General features: G+C 47.8%; 1 protein-coding gene across 5 annotated transcripts in view; it reads right to left on the minus strand.

Annotated features, from left to right (window-relative positions):
• Window positions 1-3,579, minus strand: part of DEF8 (differentially expressed in FDCP 8 homolog) — a 641,504-nt gene extending 637,925 nt beyond the window's left edge. For 3 of the 5 annotated variants that reach the window (XM_069635559.1, XM_069635558.1, XM_069635556.1), the window contains exon 1: window positions 3,363-3,578. The gene's annotated coding sequence lies outside the window, so the exon portion shown is untranslated. Of the gene's footprint in view, window positions 1-3,352 lie in introns of all 5 variants that reach the window. The other 2 variants (XM_069635560.1, XM_069635557.1) reach the window with 2 other exon arrangements.
• Window positions 3,580-8,908: the final 5,329 nt, after the last annotated feature.

Consider the following 8,908-nt stretch of genomic DNA (forward strand, 5'->3'; position numbering starts at 1 on the left):
ACAATAAAAAAAAAGTCCCGGAACTCTCCTTTAAGAACCATCCTGCATCACCTCCTCAGAGCTTAAGCCTTGATTGTTGGTCCATTGCTACCGCATAGAGAATCTTGGCTGGGGTGCTCTGTGCTTCTATTCTGCCATATAGAGGGCAGGAGTACAAAACCCCCCCTCCAGTCTTAACAGCATGGCATTGGAGGAGACCAATCTCACCCACAACCAAGAAAAAGTGTGAATTCCAAAAGGGCACATTGAAATCTTTCCTCCACATTCTCAGAAAAAGGCATGAGTCCAGACCCGGACATGGCCACAGCACTCAATGAGACACTGCAGCCAACCAGCGTTTCCAAGTCGAGGTAATTCCTGGGCCTTGCCAGTTACTGTACGCAGTACATGAAGGACTACGCCACAGTCAGTGAACCACTTTGGGCGCTGACCAAACAAAACGCTGTGTTCAGCTGGTCTGAAGAGTGTAAACAGGCCTTTGCAATGATTCGAGATGCAGTGGCTCATGCCAAGAATATATCCTATTTTGACGCTAGTCGTAAGTCAGAATTGACAGTGGACGCAAGCCCAGTCGGGCTGAGAGCAATCCTAGCTCAAATCGACCCGGATGATCCCAGTCGCACCCCCATTGTTGCTTACACCAGCCGAAGCCTTGCAACTACGGAGCAGGCCTACGCTCAAGCGGAGAAGGAAAGACTTGCAGTAGTGTGGGCGTGCAAACACTTCCATATTTTTCTTTATGGAAAGCCGTTTAAAGTAGTGACAGACCATCAGGCTCTAGTGTTCCTTTATGGCAAACCACAGGCCAAAATGCCACCCCGAATTGCCAGGTGGGGACTCGGGGTACAAGATTACTCATTTGAGATAGATCACCGGCCTGGCAAGGAAGAGCACCTGGCTGACTTCTTGTCCCGTCACCCGAGAAGTGGGAGTGCCCCTGAGTCATCTGTAGCAGACTGCTATCTCCGGTATCTCATCCGGCAAGCAATACCCAAGGGCATTGATCCAGCTCACCTCGCTCAGGAAATGTAGGCGGACACAGCATGCCAGATAGTGTGCGAGGGACTCAGGTCTGGACAATGGAGCAAAGCCAAAGAGAGGGGTTGCCTCGAGTCAGGAGGGAGGTGGACAGGCTCCTACAGGTGAAGGAGGAACTAGCCCTTCCCGAGGACAACATACTGTTGAAAGGACACAAAATGGTGATTCCAGCCACTCTGAAAAGGAGGATGTTAGAACTCGCTCATGAAGTGCACTGAGGTGTTGTCTCCAAAAGGTGCAAGATGCGCCAAAGAGTGTGGTTCCCCCAATTGGATTGCTTGGTGGAGGAGATCCTGAGCGAGTGTCCCACCTGCTGTCTCATCACACCAAATCGACACCCTGAACCGTTATGCATGTCAGAGCTACCAGTGGGAGTATGGGAAGCAGTCGCAGCCTACTTCTTTAGACCCATCGAAAAAGGGGGGAAATACATGTTGGCCATCATGGACGAATACTCCCAGTACCCGGAAGACCAGCTTGTGTCCTCGACAGCGGCCCATCACGTCATCCCAGTAATGGACCGCATCTTTACTGCATATGGTATTCCCCGAAAGGTAAAAACAGACAATGGACCCCCCCATCACTGGCCTAGACTTTGCACGGTTCAGTGAGTGCATGGGACTCCATCACCAGAAAATCATGCCACTGTGGCCAAAGGCGAATGGCATGATTGAACGATTTATGGCAAACCTCAAACGGGCACTGCATGTGGCCCGACTCACGAGTCAACCATAGGAACAAGTGCTTCACCAATAGTTAAGAGATTACAGAAGCACACCTCATAGATCCACATGGAAAAGTCTTGCAGAAATAAGGTTTGGGAGGGGCGTGCGTACCAGGCTACTGCAGCATGGACCCCAAGATGGTGAGCGGCAGGCTGATACAGAGCTGAAAGAACAAGACCAATCTGCAAAACACAGAATGAAGGAGTACGCAGACGTGGGAAGGAAAGCCAGAGTCCAAGCTGGAGGTAGGAGAAGTGGTGACAGTGAAGCAACCACAGACACACAAACACACCACAGTGTTCAAAGATGAACCACTAATCATGACGGAAAAGAAGGGCTCAATGATTACGGCCCAAGGCGACCATGGACCCACCACCCCAAACTCCTCGCACTTTAAAAGGTTTCCCCTGACCAGCCGCAGGAGGTTAAGTGGAAGAGTGGAGATGTGGGATGAATATCTCTCAGCAAGCCTTATCAAGGAGATTGAGAAGACTCTGACGTTTATGGTATGGTGGACAGAGGCAGAAGAGAGGAAAGGTGGTCGCCGGGAATGGCAAACACAGACCTCAAACAGGGAGGAATAAGCCTTGACGCCTCATTGACGAAACTAGCTCTCAAGTTCATGTTGGACCTGTGTTGGGTAACTGTTTAATTTGGGGTGGGATGTCACGTTTACAGTTGTGTTCCGGGGCATGAGGCGAGGACGGAAGTGACGGTGGGAGGGAGGGGACAAGGTCGTACGTGCAGGAAGCAGGTAAATAAAGACGTGTTGAAGAGCATTCCGGTGCCGTCTTATTTGCTGCGCTGCGTGCAACCCAGTCCAGGCTGTCCCTCACTGGGGACCGCCACTACAATGCACAGGATAAAACTAATCAGGAGGTAGTGCAGAAGTGAAAGGGGGGGAATTTGGAGCCTCCTCCCCTCCCCATCCTCTGGGAGTGGAAGGGGAAATTAAGAGGAAATTGCCAGCATCCAGGGATATTTTTGGATACAATACACACAAAGAGCGAGGTCTCAAGTTTCCCATGGTCATGTGTGAGAAGATCAGCCAGTCCTGTTTTTTACCCTTGGATTCTAGTTCTAGTTCCCCCCCCTTTTCCATTTGAAAGGGAAGAAAACTACAAGTCCCGGAATGCCAAGCAAAAACATGACTGGATGGCCTAATCACGCATGGCCACTGAAAGAAGGGGAGCTCTGCTATAAGGTGAACTCAGCATGATACGAATGCTCCTGTTCATGTACAGTAAAATGGAGAGTACCGATATATTATTTTTTTTGGAACTATAAGCCAATAAAACCAGGAGCAGGTTACAGGTGTGCCCTGTCCTCATGTCACACTTTCAACAAGGCTCTTGTACTGTACGCATATTTAGGGAACCTGGCCTTGGTGGTGTTGCACATTTTGTATCGTTACTATATGGCGGTATTAAGACGAGCTGAATGCAGCTGTTCTTTGTAGTCTACTGTATTCAGCTGTTTCGGTGGAATGGGGGTGAGGGTTCAAGCGTATAAGTGGGTAGAAGAATTTATATCTGGCGAAATGTGGAGCGGTGGAATATAGCATGCTCTCTTTTCTTTCCCCCGGTCACCTAAAGTCACCTGCACATCGCCGGCTGTCGCAGCTGGGCAGGGCCTGGGCCCCTCCTCGCAGCCGCACCTTCAAGATTCGGCGGCATGGAGGCTCCTGCTCAGACAGAGAATCCCTACAGCTCAGTTCATGCTGTAGCACAGCTGTCAGCCGGTTACCGCAGCGACGCTAACCCAGTCACAGTCCAGCTTGATGCCATGATGGGCAGGCAATCGGAGAAAGGGCGTGGTTTGTGTCAGAGACTATGTCTTAGGCAGCCATTAAGGGCCAGGAACACAAACTGCGTTGAACATGATGTAACGCTTTAGAGCGCCGACATGATTGGTCAGGAGCTCGACGGCTTCCGTCTGTTGCGTGCGTGCAGAAAAAGGAAATATGTTGAATGGTGAACCGCATAAGTAAATTGACTTCGGTCGTTAAGCAAAATGAATAATAGAAAACACAATGTGTTCCTTATATTGTAGAAACATCTCTCATGCTACCGAGTATATATAATGTTTTAGTAGAAAATAATACGTCATTAGGCCCCCTCTTTGAAAACACCAGAAAAATCAGAATGTCTGTAGTCGTGGTATATGACCATACCGAGGTTGTAAAGCGGCGCTAACTACAATTAAAGATGGCCACTTTGAACTTTGGTAGGTTCAGAGAGCATTGGCGGCTACCATGTATGGAAAAAGAAAGTGTCAAACCTCTATGGTAGTCTGGGGAGCGGAAGACGCTGCATGTAAACAGGCGTCACAACTCCAAGCCTGTATGAATATTTAGTGCAGAACAACTGTGAAAAACCTCCAGAAATAAACGGATTACTTACAAGTAATCTTTATTACTCCCCGTCCGATTTTTCCTCGTCACAGTACTTGTGAGAAGTCCCAAATTTCCCATCAGAAATCCATTACATCTTTTTAATATTACATCCATGCTCCACCCCTCTCTACTTAAAGCATAGCACTCACAGCCACCACAATGCATTAGTCCTGGCCTTTTTCCCTCCGCAGAGGGCGGGAGAAGCGGGTCACAAGTATACTGTGATCAGCAGTGGTGGAAATGGAAAGAATTTGAAGGGGGATCCCACAAGGGTGGGGGTGGAGTTTGGTGGCGGAGTTCCGAGGAGGTTGAGCTCAGAGGGGGCAGAGCTGGCAATTGAACTCTGCTCAAAGGAAATATTCAAAATAATAGTTTAAAAATGTGCAATTTCTTTCATGCTGCTTCTTTCCAGTAACTACACCGGCAAAATATAAAAGGTGCTCACCTTTTAAACCCAGCAATCTATAGTGCAACATTCCCTGGAAAACAAAACATCAAAATTTGAGACATGGCGTTTGATGACAATTTTGTGTGGTTTTGTGGGTAAGCGTCAACACTGAGAACGGTATCAATCACAGTAAAATTGCTGCGGTGGAGCGCAAGGAGTTCATGCACCTGCTGTAGAGGTCGGTGTTAACCTGCAACTCACAGGCTGCATCTGCGCTAAAATAGCTCATGGGATTCCTGCACTCATGGGATTCCTGCATTCCACTTGTGTACGAGCGCGATACAAATAAACTATCATAAACTGTCATGTCAAGCGTATTGTAAACAGGGCTTGAGATAGCGCCATGAGTTCTGCCCCTCTACCACCACTTCCCCCTGCAGAAAATAAAAGGCTCTTTGCCTACAGCTCATGAAATGAAAACTTAAGTATCAGACCGATACTTAATTTTGCATGACAGTGAGCTGTATGCAATGCGCCCTTTATTTGCTATCCGGAAAGAGCGGTGCGCCGGGCCATACACAATACAAGAACAGCCGGGAACTCAATTGACACAAACAAACACTCTCAGCAACTGAACCCCCTGCTGTTTTTGTATTGTGTGTGGCCCGGCGCGGCGTAATTCTTTAATATGCGCGGGGCAGAACAATTCTCCCTGCCCCTCGGTTCACTGAACCAAGGGACATTGAGAAAAGGTTTTCAGAGCCCCCGCCACCCGGAGGGGGGAGCCGAAAAATCTCACACAGGGCATTGTGTGGGATCTTCTCCAGGGCTGAGGCAGAGGCAAGCTGGATCCCGAGATCCAGCTAGAGATCTGATGCTGGATCTTGGATCTGGTGAGAGCCGGCCAGTTGGCCAGCGCTGGTGACCAGGAAGAATAGGAACAGGAGTAATGAAGATTACTGGTAAGTAACCGGCTCATTACCTCCATATCATACGTCTCCACTCACACGCTTTTGGAGGTTGTCATCCGCCCTGTAAACAGTTCACTCACCATCCAAGCCGCCTACACGCCCGTTCACTTAAATTGGCTCTCTGTTGCCAAATAAAAAATCAGGTGTTTTCACCTGCCCAGAGGACGGAAAAGAGAGCTATGTCCATGTCCCTCTGCCACATCGAAGTACTTATTCGTGAAGCATACCAAATATAGCAGTGAAAAAAAAAGGTCCATGAAGAAAAATAAAAACACAAACCACCAGTGTGCTGCTCCAACACCCTGTCACTAATTTATTACCAGCGACAATGAATCTCCTTTGAACATGTGTACCAGTGTTCAGCACCCCCTCCCTCCTGCCCTCCAAAGGAGGTCTACAAGACTACAAGTTGATGCAATAGTGGTTGGTGAAAGTATTCAAATTAGCTAGGTTGCTGCCCTGCAAGTCTCCTGAATAGGCACGCCCTGCGCTTCTGCCAAGGGCACCACCATTCAGGGCCAGCCTTAGCCCTGACAGTGCCCTAGGCTAGCAAAGTTTGGCACCCCCGCCCTCCTGTGCAAGCGTGCTTTTTACATAAATGGGGTGGTGTCACCCTCTGGCTTGGGAGGGCTCAAGCCTCCCACTTTGAACAGGCTGCAGGTAAAGGTGGATGTCTGCCTTGATGTCCGAGTGCCAAGCCCTGGCTCTGATGGGAACGGGGTTCTACCAAGATCCTGTCAGATTTCTTACCTGGGAGAGCAGACTATTAACATTTAAACATTCATAAACGTGGCAGCAGCAGCAAACATGCAGAGGACAAAAGCCTGTCCAGGTGATATCAATATCATAAATGCCAACCTTCCCGATTTAGGCGGGAAACTCAGGATTTTAAAATATTGCTTTTTTCATGTTCTCCCACCTAAAATAATTGTAACCCCAATGTATTCCGATTGGAAAAGATATGTCTCCCGATTTCCCTGATGAAATCTCCCTCCCGGGTGCGTAGGAATGTTGGCATGTAATATACCCTATGATGATGATCTATCAAAACTGTCATCCTCCCTCCCCTCACACCCAAATGAGAAATTGGACTGGCTTCACCAGTGCACCAGCTCAGTGAAGCTCTTTAAGGCTCCTTTGTACTGGCGTGGCAGTTGCGCCCAGTGGTTGAATTGATTGGGAACAGTCAGGAGCGGTGTTTCACTACTTATATTTTTTACTGTTAACAGCTCCACTACTTTTTGCAACCCTTTTCACCATTCCAGAACTGTTCTTTGTGACGTTAAAGCACACTTCTCCATTTTACCACCGGATATCAGTTACAGCTAAACTGAAATATGTTTCAACTCAATTGACTATCAACCAGCATGACTGCAACCCTTGAAAAATATGTTTCACTTTGCTTCCTTCCTTCCTATTCTGACCCCCCGCCTCCACAGAGTCACAGTTTCACTACTTTTTTTGTACACTTCTATCGCTGGTTGCACTCTATTTAAAAGAAACTATGCTAGCACCAGTATGGGAAGCTTTTCTGTTCCGAGGACTTGAGCACACCCAGGAAACTCCCAGGTCTGTTCCCAAGGCCAGCTTCAGGAGATCTCCCATGAAACTGAATGCAGAAAAAGCCAGTATCGCATCCTGTTAAAAAGATGTCCAAATTAGCATACATGTCTTGCAATGTAAAGCCATGTTTTCGTTAGGGTGGGTTTTGTAACCAATGAAAACAGCAGAGACCAACTTCCGAGACTCAATCAAAAGGATTTCTTGCTGAATCACTATCACAAACATGTTTCAAATTTAAAATAGGGGGCATTCTTTGTAAGAATGCCCCCTATTTTAAATTTGAAACATGCATTTTGCATAAAAAATGTCAGGCTTGGGTTCCATGAAGATATGGGACTCGGCTCCACCCTCCCCCTCCTCCTCCAAGGAGAAGGGGGATCCCAGAGTATTTTCTTTTGGGCAGTGGCACCCGATTTAAGTGCAAAGCTACCCGCTCCAGCATAGGTGTGGGGAGCTTTTCACTTTGATAGGGCATCACTACCATGCTAGCTCGGGGGAAGTCTTTCAAAGGCAGCCCCATGTTGGCGTGGCAGCAGCGCCCTATTAAATGGAAAGCTTCGCTCTCCAGGATAGGAGCGGGGAGCTTTTCATTTAAAGAAGTTCTCTCAGAAATGTTATCGGCCCAATGTATAGGGCATGTATTTTTGAGCATATATCGATCGATCATACATTTATTTCCAATTCATCTTACCTTCAGTTTTCTAACATATACATATGCGAAACTCGTAGGTCGGAAACTGCCATCTTGAGATAATTGTACCCATTGATTTATCGCCCTAACATCAAAGGCCCTTGCAGCAGTAAATCTGATCACCCGGACCTCAAGCTCAGATCATTAGACGCGTACGCCCCTTGTCACAACGGGGGAACCAATCAGGTAAGTACTGCCCCAGCAAACTTCCCCCCAAACTTCCCTCAGAAGAGAAGTATCACTCCACCTCCCAATCTGAACTTTCTCCCCAGATATCCCCCAAACCAGAACTTCCAAAATAATCCGGGCCATTCCGACCTTGGAGGGCCCGGTAATTCCCTTTCCCGGGACCCGGACCCGGTACATCCCCATTCCATTTGAACCCACATAGGGCTCAATGGGAATGGGGAGGATGCGGCCCGTTGTTAGCATCCTGGTCTGCTTGCGGGTCCCGCTAAGGACGCCTGGTTTTACCAGACGTCCTTAGCGGGACCACAAGCAGACCTCGTAATGAGGCGGTAGAGGGTTAATGGTGACGACAGCTCTTCCGGCGCCGTTAACCCTCTACCACCTGGGTTGTTATGAGGCCCATTTTTTATTATGTCACTTCTGTTATTCATTGCTATTGATGTTGGTGTTAGTGTTACTACAACTGGAATGCATCTAAGCACTCAAACTAATATCTTGGGTGCATTCAAGAGGAACAGAAAAGGTACAAGTGATGCAAAAGTTAAAAAAGCAGAGTTTTGATCATTTTTCTGAACATGAGAAGATCATGTATGCCACAGAAACTGTCTGGTAGCGTATTGAAATGTCTGGCAGCCACAACCAGACAGGCACCGACTAAACCTCCTGATCATTTTAACCTGGGGATCTGCGGTGTATGGCCAAGATTGGATTTTAGCGTACAGTTGGGGTTGTGCCATTTTGAGATATATAAAGGGAAATTTCCACATAGCGCTTTATGAATGATAGCGGGACGTTCAAAAATGATCCTTGAATTTACTGAGAGCCAGTGGAGTCCCCTAAGTGATGCCAATATTGAGTGTTAGTGACTATGCGCACTGTGGTGTTTTGTAAGATTTGAAGTTGTTTAATCACATGCTTGTGTGTGCCCACATATGGCACATTGCATTA

This window comes from Ambystoma mexicanum, chromosome 1q (assembly GCF_040938575.1).
Source record: "Ambystoma mexicanum isolate Mex_15411 chromosome 1q, UKY_AmexF1_1, whole genome shotgun sequence".
In the NCBI taxonomy this organism is placed as follows: domain Eukaryota; kingdom Metazoa; phylum Chordata; class Amphibia; order Caudata; family Ambystomatidae; genus Ambystoma; species Ambystoma mexicanum.